The 15061-nt window shown below is 59.8% G+C and overlaps 1 protein-coding gene across 4 annotated transcripts in view; it reads left to right on the top strand.

Moving 5' to 3' along the window:
- Nucleotides 1–6557: 6557 nt before the first annotated feature.
- Nucleotides 6558–15061, top strand: part of USP2 (ubiquitin specific peptidase 2) — a 28980-nt gene continuing 20476 nt past the window's right edge. Inside the window, exons 1-2 of one of the 4 annotated variants that reach the window (XM_079788781.1) lie at nt 6558–6776; nt 15053–15061. The exon at nt 15053–15061 is cut by the window's right edge and continues 809 nt beyond it. The gene's annotated coding sequence lies outside the window, so the exon portion shown is untranslated. Of the gene's footprint in view, nt 6777–6826; nt 7141–7586; nt 7989–9472; nt 9550–15052 lie in introns of those variants that run through there. The other 3 variants (XM_079788782.1, XM_079788784.1, XM_079788783.1) reach the window with 3 other exon arrangements.

The following is a 15061-nucleotide window of genomic DNA, read 5'->3' as shown; positions in this document are numbered from 1 at the left end:
ACCATCCAGAACCACCGGAGGGCTGACTGAGCGGATGCTCTACAACTAGAATAAAAGAGAGGGGTACGGGGGATGAAGCTGATGCCGGTGACCCAAAGACCACACTTTAAAAACTACGGCTCAGGCGACACAATGGCGGCCTGGATCGTGCTCGGCGCAGTTCCCCCAGAGGTCTCCGGCTGAGGGGAAGGCTTCACTCGCTGCCGAGCACGGACAGACGAGCCCCTGGGAGACAGGGGGTGGGAGACTACGCGCTTGCTGACCTCCGAGTCCTTCAAGAATCTCAACGCCCCGGAAGCGGCCAGGTGCGCACGCTCGGCGACCGGCCACCGCTGCAGACCCAAGGGCTGACGCAGCCACACCGGACCAGCCCGCCGCCGCGCACCGGGCACACTGGAGCTTCGCCGAGCCCGCCACCCAACGAGTTCTGCGGCGGCTGCCCTGGAGCTCTGAGAAAATGGCCGAAGGAATTGCTGAGAGGGAATTGACCAACAGGAATTGGGATCAAGAAGATGAAACCCCGCTGGGTACCGGATCCGGGTGAAGCCGCGTGCCCCTGGGTCCAGGTGAGGCTGGGAACTGGGTCAAGGTGAGGCTGGGCCCCGGGTCCGGGTGAGGCCACGTGCCTCTGGGTCCAGGCAAGGCCATGCGCCCCTGGGTCCGGGTGAGGCTGAATCCTGGGTCCGGGCGAGGCCGTGTGCCCCTGGATACGGGTGAGCCTGGGTCCCGGGTCCGGGTGAGGCCGTGGGCCCCTGGATCCGGGTGAGCCTGGGTCCCGGGTCCGGGTGAGGCCGTGGGCCCCTGGATCCGGGTGAGCCTGGCCCCGGGTCCGGGTGAGGCCATGGGCCCCTGGATCCGGGTGAAGCCGTGCCCCTGGATCCGGCCGAGACCAAACCAGAGGGAGTCGGACCTGCATTACCACCATTTGTCCACCATCCAGAGCTGAGGGGTCAATGCCGACATGTACTCATAAGGAACTGGTGGACATTGATATTGGGTCCCAAAAGAACTGTTGGACCAGAAAGAAACTCACTACAGACTGGTTCATTTGCCTGTCAGCATAACTATTATTGCTCGTCGCACATTCAATTCTTATAAGTATATCTCTAGTGACACATGATTTCGCTCATCTAGGGGAAATGATGAACAACATAGACTGATGAACAAGAACAGAACCAGAAACAAGGAGGCATCGATCGGACTATCAGGCCTCAGAGGGAGGATAGGGGAGGGTGGGGGGAGGGGGGAGAGATCAACCAAAGGTCTTGTGTGCATGCATATGAGCCTAACCAATGCTTAAGTTCAACAGAGGGTTGGGGCATCCATGGGGAGGGGTGTGGGATGGGAATGGGGGGATGAGGACAAATATGTGACACCTTAATCAATAAAGAAATTTAAAAAAAAATAATAAGATGTAGGAATTGTTTCTTTGGGGGCTTTTCCATTTAATATTTTGGGACCGTGGTGGACTGGGTAACTGAAACCACAGGAAGCAAAGGGGACAAAAGGGAGTCCTGTACAATCACCCCTGCAGTAGGCTACACTGGAGACAGAGAGGGTAAAGGAACGCGGAGGAAAGGAGAAAGAGAAGGAGCTATAAGAGGAAAACCAGTGTGGCTCAGTAGATAGAGCGTCGGCCTGCGGACCAGGTTCAATTCCTATCCAGGGCAGGTACCTCGGTTACAGGCTCCTCCCCGGCCTGGGCCATGGTCAGGGTTTGTGCAGGAGGCAACCAATCAATATGTTTCTCTCACATCAATATTTCTCTCAGTCTTTTGTTCTCTTTCCTTCTCTCTAAAAGCCAATGGAAAAATATCCTCGGGTGAGGATTAACAAAAATAAATAAATAAAATAAGGGGGGGGACACACTATTGTAAGTCAAAAGGAAAGTCAGTGGGAGATGAAAGCTATAAAGATGCAGGACTCTGACCCTGAGGCAGTGGCTGTGCTCATGGCAAGAGAGAGAGACACTTCCCGCCGTGGCTTCTGACCTCCAATGGGCCCTGGTGCTGCCTGACAACCCAACTATGTTTCCACCATCCAACCCTCTCCTTCCTTTCCCACACTCCTCCGAAGAGCTCTAGTCATCCGTCCCTCTCCCATTCCTTCTCGAACTCATCCACAATCCAACTTTCACCCCTTCACTCCACCCAAACCAGTCTTGCCAGGTCGAGTCACCAACAACCTTCTAAATCAATTCTCAGACTCTCCTCCTTCACCTGCATGCAGCATGGGACACAACCCACCCTTCCTCCTTAGTAAGTGTCCTGATGTTGGCATCCATATACCACCACCTCCTGGATTTGTTTTTTCCCTACTTCACTGGTCATGCCAGTCTCTCTAGTGGTTCCTACTCACTTCTAAAAGCATGTACTGTTGGGCCCGGCCTGCGTGGCTCAGTGGTTGAGTGTCGACCTATGAACCAGGAGGTCAGGGTTCAATTCTTGGTCAGGGGACATGCCTGGGTTTCAGACTGGATCCCCAGTGTAAGGTGTGTAGGAGGCAGCCGGTCAATGGTTCTCTCTCATCCTTGATGTTTCTCTCTCTCTCCCTCTCCCTTCCTCTCTGAAACCAATAAAACTATATTTTTTAAAAACCTATATAATAAAAGGGTAATATGCAAATCGACCAAATGGTGGAACGAGCGGTCGTATGATGTGCACTGACCACCAGGGGGCAGATGCTCAATGCAGGAGCTGCCCCCAACCCGCAGGCCCTGATCACCTGATCAGGGCCTGTGTCGGCCAACCTCTCGGTCCCTTCCTCTGGCTGGCAGGCTCTGATCGCCCGCTGGTGAACAGGGAACCGGGGGTGGGTGGTGGCGGGGGGGCGGGGCTGGTGAGCAGGCAGGAACGGCCAACCTCTTGGTCCCTTCCCCCAGCCAGCAGACTCCCATCACCCAATGGCGAATGGGGAACTGGGCGTGGGTGGTGGTGGATGCGGCTGGCACCAGGCCAAGGCCCCCACCCTGATGGTCACCCCACACACAGAGGGTGACCGGTGGTGGGGGCCAGGGCCAGCGAGCAGGCGGGATGGCCAACCTTTGGGTCCCTCCCTCCCCCTCCCGACCAGCAGGCTCCGATCACCCACTGGCGAATGGGGACCCAGGGGTGGATGGCGGCGGGGAGTGGGGTCAGCTGCCAGCAGCTGGGGAAGATGGCACTGATTGCAGGCTAGGCCTAGGGACCGTACCATTGCACGAATTTCGTGCACCAGGCCTCTAATATAATCCTATATAATAAAGAGGTGATATGCAAATTGACCATCACTCCAATGCACAAGATGGCCACCCCCATGTGGTCAAAGATGGCAGCCCCCATGTAAACACAAGATGGCCGCCACAAGATGGCAGGCAGGGGAGGGCAGTTGGGGGTGATCAGGCCTGCAGAGGAGGGCAGTTAGGGGCAACCAGGCTGGCAAGGGAGGGAAGTTAGGGGTGACCGGGCTGGCTGGGGAGGGCAGTTGGGGGCAACCAGGCCTGCAGGGGAGGGCAGTTAGAGGCAATCGGGCCAGCAGGGGAGCAGTTAGGCATCAATCAGGCTGGCAGGGGAGTGGTTAGGGGTGATCAAGCTGGCAGGCAGAAGTGGTTAGGGGCAATCAGGCAGGCAGGCAGGCAGGCAGGCGAATGGTTGGGAGCCAGCAGTCCTGGATTGTGAGAGGGATGTCCCAGATTGGAGAGGGTCCAGGCTGGGCTGAGGGACACACACACACACACACACCCTGTGCACGAATTCCGTGCACCAGGCCTCTAGTCCTATATAATAAGAGAGGAATATGCTAATTATCCATTACATCTTGAGGCGTAAAGACCAACTGCTTAATGACCACATCACAGATCTACAGGAGGGTGGGGCAGCCAACTACAAGTGGTCAACGAAAAGCTATAGGAGGGGGCCAGGCAGCAAGCTGGGGGGGGGGGGCGGGAGGGGGAGCTACAGGAGGGTGGCAGAGAGCTGCTGGTGCAGGGACTCGTGCACAGGGCTGCTGGCGATAAATAAAGCCATGGACTGTTGGAAAGCTCCCAGATTCGGTCCTTGCATATTTTTTTATTTATACTTGCTCCTGGGAATATCTTCCAGCCTCATGGCTTTAAATAACAACCATAAGCTGATGACTCTCAATTTTATGTCTTCAACTCATATTTTGCCAAACTTATACATCCAGCCACTTTCTTTACATCTTAACATGACTGATAGACATCTAAGACTTACATATATTAAACCAAGCTCCTGACCTTCCCCTCCCCCAAACCTACTCCCTTAACAGTCTACACCAGGGGTCCTCAAACTTTTTAAACAGGGGGCCAGTTCACTGTCCCTCAGACCGTTGGGAGGGCAGGACTGTAGTTTAAAAAAAAACTATGAACAAATTCCTATGCACACTGCACATATCTTATTTTGAAGTAAAAAACTAAACCGGCAAAAACACCCACATGTGGCCCGCGGGCCGTAGTTTGAGGACGCCTGGTCTACACCCTCTCAATGTTCAGGCCAACAATCCTTCCCTTCCTTTCACGGTACCAGCCCATCAGAAGACCCTTGGGGTTTTACATTCAAATATACCCAGCCCTGGCCGGGAAGCTCAATTGGTTACGGCATTGTCCCATACACCAAGGTTTCGGGTTCGATGCCAGTCAATGTACATATAAGAGTCAACCAATGATGCATAAGTAAGTGGAGCAACAAAGTGATGCTTCTCTCTCAAACATCGTCACATGGCCTAAGAGCTGTGGTCGGCAAACTGCGGCTCGCGAGCCACATGCGGCTCTTTGGCCCCTTGAGTGTGGCTCTTCCACAAAATACCACGGCCTGGGCGAGTCTATTTTGAAGAAGTGGCGTTAGAAGAAGTTTAAGTTTAAAAAATTTGGCTCTCAAAAGAAATTTCAATCGTTGTACTGTTGATAGTTGGCTCTGTTGACTAATGAGTTTGCCGACCACTGGGCTAGAGCCATGGTGAAGTCCTTCCCTTAACTCTGACCTCTCTCTCTCCTCACTCCGGCCACAACGACCTTGTGGCTCTTCCTCAAAAGAGGCAAGTATGCTTCCACCTCAGGACCTTTGCATGAACTATTCCTTCTGTGTCCAACATTCTCCCCCAAGACATCCAGATGGTTCTCTCCCTTGCCGCCACCAGGTCATTTAAATGGCACCTGCTCCTGGAGGCCATCTCTGACTGCAACTGAACCCCTCCCCACCCCCTCCCGACTTTGTTTGTTTCTATAGCTTTCACTGCCGTCTAACGTACCAGAGGACATACTTATTAGATGATTGTCCTTCTGCTTCTACTGGAATGCATGGATTTTGCCTGTCTTGCTCACTGCTGCACCCACAATGCCTATAAGAGTGCTGTAAGGTGTGATCCAATCAGGGCCCTAAGGAAACAAAGGGTTGAGATCCAGATTCTCTAACCTTAAGATGAGTCTGCAGCAACAAGAGACACACCCTGCCTACTGTGCGCAGAAGGAAGAATGAATTCAGATATGTTTGCAGCAAAAATGGAAGTATTTTCCTCCTCTGATTTCCCGGGGAACAGAAGACACAGGGACTTCAGGAGAGCGGCAATGCACACCAACGCCAGCTGTGGGGAAGGGAGGGGCAGCTGACAGACCCCGGGCACTCCTGCAGGCGGGGCCGCCCAAGGCTGCGGGCTTCCTCCTGGCCGCCTAGGCCTAGGCCAGTGATGGGCAACCTTTTGAGCTTGGTGTGTCAGACTTCGCCAAAAAACTGAGCATAACTCGGGTAGTGTGTCACTTTGAGGAAAAAACATTATTTCGCAAATGTTTCATCCTCAGGAGCAGCAAATGTTTCATCCTCGGCAAGCGGCCACCTCAGCGGCGGCGTGTCATCAGAAATGGCTACGCGTGTCAGTGCTGACACGCGTGTCATAGGTTCGCCATCACTGGAGGGGAAGCCCTACGGCTTCGCTCTTCTTGGTTTGATGGTCCAGGTAAACGGAAAGCCTGGCTTTGTCTTGACGCCCATTGCCTGGCTGTGCGGGTTCCCGCACCCCCGGGAGAGGAGGCGGCGGAGGAGGCACACAAAGAGTGTACATGACGAGGGTCAGAATGCAAGTTCTGCCTCAGCTTCTTCTTGAAAGACCCAAGAGCGTCCCGTCCGTGGCCTCGGCACCGCCGCGCGTGTGCCCCTGGGGGGTCCCCACCCGGCCGTCTCCCGGTGGTGAAAGGAGGGAGCGCCTCTCAGAGGAAAGGGGGGCTGGGGCACAGGCCCTCTCCCTAAACTCTGGGAGCCGCTGCACGGGCCCCAGGCTTCCAGTTCGGGGCCTTTCCCTCGGCCCTCCCTCCGCTTCCCCAACACCTCCCAGTCCCGGCGGCCCCGTCCCGGCCGGGCCCACTCCCGCCCCGGGGTCCCATTCCGGGCCAGGTGGCCGGCGCTCTTCCGCTTCCAAACTTGCGGGCTTTGCCTCCACGTGGCTCCCGGCACAATGCGTTGCCAGGGAGACCCGAGCAGGGCGGGCTCTAATGACGCCACAATAGGAACAGCCAATACCCGTGCGGCGTCTCGGTGACGCGACGCGAGGCGTGGCTTCGCTGCCCGGCGCGATGCGGCGGCTGCCCGCTGGGTGGCGCCGATTGCCCGGGGAGGTCCTCGCGGGCCCCGGGCCGAGGTGCGGGAGGTGGAGGTGCGGGAGGCGACGGAGCGGAGGCCGGGGAGCTCCCCGCGTCAGCGGCTCGCTGCCCGCGCTCGGACCCGCCGCGGGGCACGCGCGGCCCCATGCTTGCGCCCGGCTCGGCGCGGTCACCCTCGGAGAAGACGCAGGTACGTGCCACCTGCCGGGGAGGCCGGGGGAGGTCGGTCCTCTGAGGCTCAGAGGGCGGAGCGTCGGAGGCCGCCCGCGCGAAGCGGGCACTGGAGACGTAGAGCCGGCGCCCGTCGCGCGGAGGACGCCGCCGTGGGTGCCAGCCGTGGGCGGGGGCTGCGCTGGCAGCCCGGGCGCCCGGGCGCCGTCTGCGTGCTGATCCGAGGTTCTCCGGAAACGCGCTCCGGCGGGTCGGGGCCCCCGTGCCCCGTGCCCCGTGGTGTGTGGCCCGAGAGCCGCCTGGACACTGACAGTTCCTCCTCGCGTGGGCGCGCAGCTCCCTCCCTCCTCCCTGTGCAGCTCCCGGGAGCGGGGCTGCCTCTGGTCAGTGTGCCAAGGGGAGTGGGGTGTCGGGAGGGCAGCAGTGAAGTGATGGAGGGGTGTCCCACCCTCCCGACCAGAAAGCGGCATCTGAAATTCTCACCCATCCCGAACCAGAAGCGGGGGCGGGGGGGGGGGGTGCTCCAGGGGGCAGGTAACAGCCCAGGGAATCCCTGGCCAAGCCGTTCTAGCTGGTCTCTGAGGACTGACCACCTACTTCCCACCTGGCTGCTTCCAGGATGCGGCTGAGCCCCGCGGCGTGGCTCAGGGGTTGAGCATGGACCTAGGAACCAGGAGGTCAGGGTTCGATTCCGGTCAGGGCACAGGCCCAGGTTGTGGGCTCCATCCCCAGTGTGGGATGTGCAGGAGGCAGCCGATCCATGATTCTCTCTTATCGTTGATGTTTCTCTCTCTCTCTCCCTCTACCTTGCTCTGAAATCAATAAAAATATAAATGGGGCTGAGTTGGAGACTGGGGTGCTGATCACCTCCCCAGGCATGGGCATGTGAAGGTTCCCCAAGTGGGACCCCGTAAAGTGGAGGGCAGGAGAGCTGGCTGAGCTGAGGTTGGGCACCCGCACTCCTTTGATGCTACAGATGCTGCCCAACGAGTAGTCACCAGGCCTGGAATGAGGGCCGGGCCAGGGCGTCCCCCGAAGCGCATCATCAGGGCTCCAGCTGAGTCAGGGCCTCGGCCAAGACAGGGTGAGGCACAGCCTGGGACTCCCAGTCCGTAGGCAGAGCCTTCGAGAAACAGACCGAGAGCCAGGCCGAGAGGTGAAGAACCCTGCTCCTTCCGCCCGGGACCCTGCCCTGCCCAGCTCCGCGGCCTGGACACCGAGCGCTCGGCAGGTAGAGTGAGCCACCTCGGAGCCGCCGCTCCTGCTGTGCTTTTCTAGGCGGATGAGGAAGGCGCCCGGGGGCCCGGCCTCCTCCGGCGGGTGGGCTGGAGGGCTGGGAGCAGGAGGGCTGGGAGCAGGGCAGGCCGCGTTTGCCCTGGCCAGTTACGGGACAGACCAGCTCGGGGAGTGGGGGCCGTCTCCTACGGCAGGGCAGGCGCGCTGAGGGCCAGCACCGAGGCCCTGATCTCCCTGAGGAGTTCCACCTGGGAGGTGCTACTGAAAAGACCACCACTAACTGTACCCGTAAGTGGAAGTCCTCAATGTAATAATAATGACCACTTCCTGAACTCTTACTACGCACCAGGATATTGACATATGCTTTATTTAACCCTCACAACTGGGAGATATGGCATTATTATGATGACTATTAGCCCTAGCCGGTTTGGCTCAGTGGATAGAGCCTCAGACTGAAGGTTCCCAGGATAAGTTCCAGGCAAGGGCATATATCTCAGTTGCAGGCTCCTCCCCGGCCCTGGTCAGGGCTCATGCAGGAGGCAACGAATCGATGTGTCTCTCTCACATCGATGTTTCTCTCTCTCTCCCCCCCCCCTCCCTTCCACTCTCTCTAAAATTCAATGGGAAAAATATCCTCGGGTGAGGATTAACAACAGCAACAAGAAATACTACCACTAACTATAATGATAAGTGGAAGCATTCAATATAATAATAATAATTACATTAGGAGGCTGGGGTGCATGTCCCCAACCAGGCCTTGGGCCAGGGGACATGCGGGAGCTTGGCTGCCGGAGAAGGGGGCCTCCCGGCTCACCTCGCTGCCAGTGCTGTGCCGGGCTCGGGTCCTGCCAGGACATTGACATGTGTTTTACTTAACCCTCACAACTGGGAGGTGTCGTGTATTATGCTGACTACGATTAAATGACTGAGGTTCCGACAGCCTACGCGACTTGCCCTCTGTCTCAGAGCCGCTGGAAGGGAAGGAAGGGACTGGGCGCCCGCCTGGGAGGTCGCTGTAAAAGGGTTTGGGCTGAAAGTCTGGGCGCTGGTCTCTTCTGCCTCTCGCTGTCTGTGCCCTTGAACAAGGGGCTGTCACCCTGAGGTCTTCATCTCAGAAGCAAGGGCCGGCGTCGTGCTGCTTCCTTGTCTCTAAGGCTGTGACTGGCACCTGCTTCTGCAGTTTGCGTCCATCCCATCCCCATCCCACTGTCCTCCTTCCAGTTGTTCCACCTGGAATTCCCCTTCAGTTCCACTTCAAAGTGTCCCCCATTCAGAGAGTCCTCTTGGGACTCCTGGCCTGACCCGGCCCATCAGGACAGCCCCTTGTTCAAGGGAAGGCCTGTCGCTGCCCCTTTAATTCCCCCTGGGCTTGGAACACAGTGAGTGGAGCTAGCTGCCATGGCTGTGAGGTCAGATAAGATGCTATATATATCAGTCAGTAACCTGAGCAGGATTACCAGCCCAGAGGCGTGCTCCAGCCGCCAGGGCTCACCACCGCGCTCCGGCCCAGCCAGGAAGGAGAAGCCCCCAGATCCTGCCCATTGCCCCCAACACAGGTTAGTAGCTGCCCCTTTAATATCTGAGCTTCACAGGGACGCTGGACTGTTTGGGGAACAGTGGAGTGACGGCTCACCAGGCCTGGTGGTGCTGTGGGCAAGACCAGAGGCTGGAGGTCAAGGACTAGACAGGATGGGGTCCTGGAGGGGAGGGAGAGAGCCGCGACCTGGGAGGAGGCCCGGGAGAGCAGAGCGTCCACAGAGGCGGCTGGAGGGAACTTCAGGATTTCAGTTCTGTCTGGGTCCATTTCCAGATGCCTACCCTCTCCCAGCCCCAAGTCAAAGAATTACCCAATGGGAATGCTCCCCTGGGCCCACCCACTTCTTTTCAGCCAGTCGGGATTCTTGCTCTCACCTTCAATCTCTTTATTTTACCTCTTCTCCCGCCCCTCTCCCAATCCTTGGGCACCTACTGGGAGCCAGAGAGACAGAAATGGCCCCAAATTCCCTTCCGTGACCCCTGTCAAGGCCTGTGAAACGATCAGGCACTCCCGGTGGGCCCCTGGCTGCTCCCCTCAGAGCTAGAGCTGCCAGGGACAGGCTGGGAGGAGCGGCCGGCCGAGGCCCGGGGCCCTGAGAAGGCCCACAGGTCTCCTGGGGAATGTGAGCACAGGTCTCCTCGCCCAAGCCTCCACTCCACCTGCGTCTCCACACCCGCCGCAACATCCTGAGATTCCCACGCTCCCGCGTGTGCCCGCCAGTGCCTGGACGCGGAGAGGGAGGTCAGAGGGGAGGTGAAGGGGGCCCCTCTCTCGGCCACTTGGCCCTGCGAGTCAGCACACCAGCAGGGCCTCCTGCCCTCACCAGTGGCCGTGGGAAGCTCTGGCGGTCCTGCTGGGCCCGGGGGCTGGTTCTCACGCACCTGCCCTGGCCACCTGGCGGGGCGAGCCTGGGTCCTGTGGAGGCCCGGCTTGGGGACCAGCCATGGGCTTTCCTTCTGGGCAGCTGGCATGCCTGCACCCCAGAGAACAGGGCATCTGGGCAGAGCGGGGCGGGAAGCTGTGGGACGTGGGCTGTTCCCAGTCCCCTACCTGGATGCCAGGAGTGCCTGGGATTCCCGGGGAGCGAGTCCTCCCCTGGCCTGGCAGGTTCGGGAACCTTGCACGTGAGCAACAGGAAATGACAGTGACTGATTGCGAGGGGCTGGCTGCCCCTGGGGGATTGGTTTCATCCGAACCCCTGACTCACCTGGCCTGCTGCCTTGGGGAGTGAGCCAGTGGCAGCAAGGTGGGAGGCTGCAGCATGTCCCTGACCAGGCCTTGGGCCGAGGGCCGGCAGGGCTAGCCCGGGGCCAGGCCACACGCAGGGTTTGGCTGCCGGGAAGGAAGCCTCCGGAGGGCCCACCTCCCGTCTGCTGCCATCGCATCGCAGCGGGCGGCTCGGGTTGCACCTGACCGTGCTCACGCCCGCGGAGGCTGCCGCCTCGGCCTTGCTGTGGCCTGACAGTGACACCGGAGGCCCCGCCCTCGCCCTGCCCCAAGGGTCCCCCACCCTGGGCCAGCTCAGGGAGAGCATAGGGTAGGGTGAAGTGGGGGCCAAGGTCAGGGCGGCTGTGAGAGGCAGAACGCAGATCCCACCAGCTCTGCCCCTCCTCCCAGTGAGGCCTGGGGACCCAGCGGCAAAGGGCAGTTCACAGCACCTGCTCCGGCGGGCGGAGCCGGGCCACTCCGGCTCCACAGTCTCAGGGCGTGTTAAGCTTTAACGACTTCGGGAACACGAGTGCTGCGTTTAAGTGCTCCATTCTTTATATTTCTTGTCTATTTGTTTTTAAATTTTTGAATACAATATTTTAAATTTCAAGTTAATGTAAAAAATTAAATCTTCAAATGATGTTTGTGGCATTTATTCATCATCATTATTATTATTCTTTTAGAGAGAGGAAGGGAGAGAGAGGAAGGGAGAGAGAGGAAGGGAGAGAGGGGAAGGGAGAGAGGGGAAGGGAGAGAGAGGAAGGGAGAGAGAGGAAGGGAGAGAGAGGAAGGGAGAGAGAGGAAGGGAGAGAGAGGAAGGGAGAGAGAGGAAGGGAGAGAGGAAGGGAGAGAGGGGAAGGGAGAGAGAGGAAGGGAGAGAGAGGAAGGGAGAGAGGAAGGGAGAGAGGGGAAGGGAGAGAGAGGAAGGGAGAGAGGAAGGGAGAGAGGAAGGGAGAGAGAGGAAGGGAGAGAGAGGAAGGGAGAGAGGGGAAGGGAGAGAGAGGAAGGGAGAGAGGAAGGGAGAGAGGAACATGGATGTGAGAGAAATGATGATGAGGGAGAATCACGGAGCACTGCCCCTGCACTCCCCCCGGGGCCGAGCCCAGACATGTGCCCTGACCAGGAATCAAACCGGTGACTTTCCGGTGCATCGGACAACACCCAACCAACTGAGTCAGGCGGCCAGAGCAAGGCACTTATTCTTCCAAAAGAATAAAGCTTAACGCCGCGCTAAGATCTGGGGGACACGCTGCAGGTACTTAGAAGAGCCGGGGCGGGCGTGGGCTGAGGCCGGCGGGGAGGCTGCGGGTGCTGGCTCACCTGTGCGCTCAGGGGGCCGCGTGCTCCGCTCAGAGGAGAGTTGCTGCCCCTCCCGAGAGGGGGGACGGGCCGAGTGCGGAGACTGGAGCGAGCAGGAGAGAGAGGGCTCTGTGGCGATGGCGGAGGAGGAGCCTGGCAGGACTGCCCTCCTGTCCCAGGTGGCCGGCACTTGGGAGGCGCCTTCTGGAGCCACATGCCTGTGCTTGCCAGCGCTGGGCACACAGGGGCAGGAGCCAGGCAGCGGGACCCCCCACTGGGCAGGGACGGGGAGGGGTTGCCCCAGCCAATCAGCATGTCTCCCACTGCCCCATGGAAAGGCCATTCTGTTCAGGCTGTTCCTGTGGCAACGAGCCTCCGCGTAGCCCTGTGAGTGCCAGTCCTGCCCCTGGCTTGTGTGGCAAGGATACCACCAGGGCCTGGCCCGGTCTCCCACCCGAGGTGTGGGATGCAGCCTCCGGGGTCGGCCCTGCCAGGTAATGCTGGGAGGGGGCCCCACCCTAACCTGTCTGCTCCCCTGGGAGGTACTAGCACTCGTCTCAAGAGTGAGACAGCGGGGCGGGCGGGCGGGACGGGGCGGGGGAGGGGGATAGGCACGCTGCAGGCCTGGGCCCCAACAGGGACCCTCGCCCAGACGCGGGGCCTGTGAGCCAGAGCTCAGCTTCCGAAAGGCTGTGTGTGGGAGCAGGACACCCACCCCCCGGCCCCGGGGCAGCTTCCAGGGGTGGGAGGCCTGCCAGTTGCTTGCCCGATGGGAGCAGGCGGGAAAGCAGGGATTCGGGAGCCCCTCTGGGACTCTGAGGCCAGGAGGCGTGGTCTACCTCCAGCCCCGACTCTCCCCAGGGCTGCCCATCAGCTGTCTGTCTGTCCCTGTCCAGGCTGCGCCTAGCTTGGCTGCAGCCCTTCTGCACCGTCAGCGGCCAGGAGAGGCCAAGAGCTGGGCGCTGCACGGCGTGGGGGAGGGAGACGGCCCTGGCCGCAGGCGGGAAGCATGGGAGGGGCAGGTCGTATCTGATTGGCAGCTCGGTGTCCCGGAGCCCAGCTCCGGAGACCTGGAGTTTCTTTGACTGTGAATTATTGATGGCGTTCTCATCAATAGTGAAACAGCCCGACTGGACTGGGCCCCGGCCGGCCCCAGCCCCAGGCCCAGTCCCCGGGCCTCTGTCTGTTCCTCCCCAGCCTCCCTCAGCTTTCACACTCTTCCTTCTCTGCACCCCAGAAAGTTAAGTTGATGCAAGGAAAGCTCATGGTTTCCCCAACCCTGGCCTCCAGCCCTTAGATGTTTTGTTCGGGGGCCCCTGTGAACATTGCCATCTGTGGGTCTCCCCCTGCACTGACCCCAAGCCTGGCACGGACCGAGCTTCTAGTGCCCTCTGCCAAGCCCTCGGCATGTGGGGCTTGGCACCAGCTCCTCTTTGCCCTGATGGGCTGAGCTACAGGCCTGGCAAGCTGCGGGCTACCTCCTAAGCGGCCACATTGTTGCCGCTGCCTCCTCAGCAGCCAACCCCGAGGAGGGGGTACAGGTCACTGGGGGCTGCAGGGAACCCGAGTGCTCAAGGCTGAGGTCAGAAGCCACCACAAGCGGGAGGGACCCAGCCCTGCCTTAACTTATTCCAGGCTCAGCAAGGGTGGGGCCGGACAGGCTGCCTGCAAGCGGGGGGGGGGGGGGGGGGTCGGGGGGGGCAGGGAGGGGAGATAATAGCTGTCCTGTGGAGGGCTTTCCCGTGTCTTTATCTCACTGACCTCCTCAGGACAGCCCTGTGAGGTAGGGATGATGGCAATGATGTTATACTCGCTTTGCAGGTGAGAACATTGGGGCTCAGAGGGGTGAAATGACGAGGGCAAATTCACCCGGCTAGTCCATCACAGGGCAAGGCCTGCACACGCTCCTCTGAGGGTCCCGGGTGGCTCTCCCCCGCCCCAAGGGCCCCCGATGGCCCTCAGGAAAGGGGCCTGATCCTACCTGCTGCTCTCTCCAAAGCCTCTGTGCCCTCCAGCTCCACTGTAGATAAAGCCTGCGCTTTGGGGATGCGGAAGGGACTCGGGGGGTCCCGAGTGAGCCTGCGTTTGGTGGGAGGGGTAGATCAAGGTCATGTGTAAAGAGCACTGGGCTAGAAACCTGCAAGGCCTGGATTCCCACCCTGGCTCTGCTGCTCTGTGTTCCTTCACCACATCTCCCCAGCGGGAGCGCCTGGGCCGCACGGGGCGCGCTCCTGCAGTGCAGGGTGTCAGCCTCTGGGCACGTCCTCCTCGCCAGGAGCAGCTGGGCATGGCCCTGGCAGGGACTCCTGGAGGCCGCGGTGCCCTGATCCACTTAGAGCAGGAGACGCAGCTCAGGGCAGCCGGTGTGTCAGGGAAGGGCTGGGGGTGGAGTGTGGAGACCAAGGTCAAGCCCCCTCCCGGCCACCTGCTCACTCCTCCCCTCCCCCACCCCCTGTTGCTCCCTCTCATGAGCCTGCTTTTCCTCACCAGGAACCTGATCCAAGGATCCTCTGGTCTTTCCGGCTCAGACAGTCTAATTCCAGACTCCCACTCACTCGCCCCATGAGTCAGACAGGAGTGGGATGGCCCTAACTCTTGCACTGTCCAGGTCCTCTGTCCCGAGGGCGAGGAGCCCAGGAGGAGCGATGGGCCTGGGCTGGGCTGTGTGTGTGGTCGGAGGCTGTGGGGAGAGGGCAGTTCCTGCTGGCATGTTGGCGTGTGAGGGGGGCACTCAGGGACGCCACGAGGTGCTGAGACTGACTGCCCTGGTGGTTCATCAAAGCCAGTCCCCTCTGTGCTCTCCCTGAAGTGTGAATGGCTGCGTGTGTGCAGACCTGCGTGCCCACATGTGTGTGCACCGGGCAGAGGCATGTTGCTCAGTGGCGGGCCAGCCTCTTGGGGAAAGGGACCGTGTGGTCCCTAGTTGAGATCCAGGGTTCGGAGGTGGAGGATGGGGGAGCAGGAATGCTGGGAGCCGACCCCGGGGCCTCTGATGATCTTTCCTTGTCTTCCAGCCCATGAGG

Source organism: Cnephaeus nilssonii, assembly GCF_951640355.1.
Source record: "Cnephaeus nilssonii genome assembly, chromosome: 13".
Classification (NCBI taxonomy): Eukaryota; Metazoa; Chordata; class Mammalia; order Chiroptera; family Vespertilionidae; genus Cnephaeus; species Cnephaeus nilssonii.
The sequence above is the reverse complement of the archived record's forward strand: the minus strand, read 5'-3'. Positions and strand labels throughout refer to the sequence as shown.